Raw genomic sequence first — 2,882 nt, 5'->3', positions numbered from 1 at the left:
TATTTTAGATGTTCTTATCCCACTTCAATTAACCTGCTCCCGCTTCCACAGTTCACCCTTCTTCCACTGCCTTTTCCCAAGCACCCCTTGCTTCCCATGCTTGGATGCCTAACACAACATGGCTCTCAGACTTGTGGTTCTCTCAAGCCTCATTTAATTTTGGGTCCTGGGGAATATAGAAAGCTCATCATTTTTTAGTGCTTACATATTGCTCTGCTCCTCTGGCACTTCTGCAACAAAATTGGGTAGATTTGGACTAGGCCTAGGTGGAAATTCAATTATGGGGAGTAATCAGATGAATGTTGGTAATTCCGTGATAATCTTTGATGCGGAATTGCCAATAATAATGCAATTACTCTTGTTCGCATATTTATGAGAAATTTGCGGGGGGGGGGGATTCCTACCTCACATTTAGCGAGCGAAAGTGGCTATTCATGCTCATGATTCGTGTTCTGCTGCATTTAGCTCTATTTTTTAGCAGCAAGTGTATCCTCATGTCTGTTTTGGAGTGAGTAGTAGGAAAAATAATACCCTAAGAGCACATTCAGCAAACTCGAGTGGCTGCCCACGTTGGCTATTCGTGTTCTGCTGCATTGAGTGCTATTTCATAGTGCAAAATGCATTCTTGTACCTATTTTGGACACAAATGGGCACTGTTGCGCTAAGAAATAGTACTAAATGCAGAATTACTCTTCTTTTATTACTATGCGTAATCTCACGGAATTGTTTGGTATTTCCGCATGATTATGCTGTACTGAATTACACGAGTTATGCCCACCCCTTATATGGACAACTTACAATGTGCTATTTGTTTGTGTTGTATTGCTGAGGAGGGTGAAGATCAGGCCAGAGGAGCATCACTTCATAGCATTTGAACCGCAGGCCCCTTGAGGCACCCTTCACCCCTTAGGTGGCTTTAACTTTTGCATATGGCAAACAGTTCAACAGCAATTTAATAAAGCAATCCATGACCTAGATGCATTGGCTGCCTTGTAAGTTCTTGTTTGGGCGCAGCATCTGGATGACTGTGAAGCTAACAGTTGCAATTAATGTACTATTATACAGGGTCATGACCATAAACACAGACCTAATGATTTCCCATCTAGCAGCATTACTTTCAGCAATGTCTTAAGTTAGGATCCTTTTCTGAAGCAGGGAATGAGTTGCTGGTGGCGACAGGACATTACCCCCAGGTCCCTTATGTCCTCGTCCCATTCATTACTATGTGGAGATAACCATCTCCCGACAGAAAAAAAGGATCAGAAGAATACTGGGACACTAACCCCGCCCCTCCCACCGGGAGTACATAAGGGGTACTTACCCAGCTTTCCGCCTGTTCTTTTTTTCTGTCTGTCGACAGATTGGTCTTGGATGCTGGTGCTGCTCCTGCTCCTGCTGGGCTGGGGTGGCGTGCGCTTCTTCTCTCCTCCCCACGCCCGGCTGCCTGGCTTCATGGGCAGGGGTTTTTTGCGCTGGTCTGCCTCCCGGCCTGCCGGGCTTGCTGGGAGGCAGGGCTGTTCCTGGCTGGAAATCCTGGTTACCGGCTCTTTCTATCGCTGGCGCGCTGCCTCCCGGTTGCTTCCGGGTCACTGAGCACGTCTTACTGTGGCCTGGCCGGGTGGAAGACGCGCTGCGCATGATTTCCCTTTAGATTTCCGGAGCTGGATGTTGGAGTGGGGGCCTTGTTCCTGTTGGTGTTCCGGTGTGGCGGTGTTTTTTTCTTTCACACTGCTGTTCACTGTTGCTTGTCGGGTCTCTTCCTTGTTCCATGATGCCTGCCCGGCTTTCTGCCTCCCTTCCAGATGCGCATGGCAAGGTTCTGGGGTTGCCGGGGATTGAGCCTTATACCTGCGGAGCATTTTCTGTCCGGCTTTTGGTCGTTGACAGTTTCCTTACTACGTAATGGCAGGTTCGGCTTCTACAAATACAGCCAAGATGGGTGATGGGGACTCCTGGAGATGCCGGGGATTGTATCCGGGGCCTCTTCCTTGCGGAGCTTGCGCTCTGCCACTGGGCTGCGTCCCCGCTTCTGCCCTTCCATGTTCCCTTCTTGCAGTTGTTCTATTGTCATGTGAGGGGCTGTGTCACTTGTGCTGCGCTGTTCTTGTTGGTGCGAGTCTGCAACATGGCTGGTCTGGATACTGCCTCCTGTACAGCTTGGGGTACGCAGTGTTTCCGGCGGCTCCTTTGGTGTAGTGCTTCATGGTGCTGCCGGACTTGGGGCCTGGAGTCCCATGTTTGTTGTCCTGGTCAGTGCACTTGCTTCAGGATCGTGTGATTCTGGGCTCGTCACTTGTTCTCCCATGTTTGTGAAATGCATTTACTGTGTGGTATGTAAATTGTTTGTGTGATCCCTGATGTATGTGCTTACTCTTGTGCCACACAGGGTTGTGGCCTTGAGGCATGCACTTGCGCCTTTGCACCGTGTCACTCGGTTGTGTGCTTCATGTCTTCCATAGATTCTGGCCTGGGGGGACACACTTTCAGCACTAAATCCCAGGTTTAGCGGATTTTGTTTTGCTGCTCTTCGCTCGGTCTCCCGGGTGGCGTTCTGCTCTCCACTTACTTTCTGTGTGGCGTGTTTTTCTTCTCCTGCATTTTGATACGGAGTAGTTTCGCATGGCCCCTGCGCTAGGATGGCGCGCAAATTCGTGAAGCGTTCCATGTTTAAATGGCGGGGAGTCTGTCGATGTTGCCGTGATCAGGCAGTGTCTTTTTGCTTCCTGTTCCTTGGGCTGCTGCCTTTTCCTCATGTTTGGCAGGTTCACACGGGCAGGGCTGGGGCTTGTTGTTGGTCTCTGCTCGGGTCCTGTGTTCTGCCTCCATTGTGCCAATGGCTCCGTCTGTGTTGCAGCTCTGTTTCTCGTGTTGGGTGGCTTTGC

General features: G+C 49.9%; 1 pseudogene; it reads left to right on the top strand.

The window, feature by feature from the left end:
* Window positions 1-2,576: 2,576 nt before the first annotated feature.
* Window positions 2,577-2,671, top strand: LOC146789336 (U6 spliceosomal RNA; annotated as a pseudogene).
* Window positions 2,672-2,882: the final 211 nt, after the last annotated feature.

Source organism: Triturus cristatus, chromosome 10 (assembly GCF_964204655.1).
Source record: "Triturus cristatus chromosome 10, aTriCri1.1, whole genome shotgun sequence".
NCBI classification, from domain to species: Eukaryota; Metazoa; Chordata; class Amphibia; order Caudata; family Salamandridae; genus Triturus; species Triturus cristatus.
This window is presented reverse-complemented; position numbering and strand designations above follow the sequence as displayed.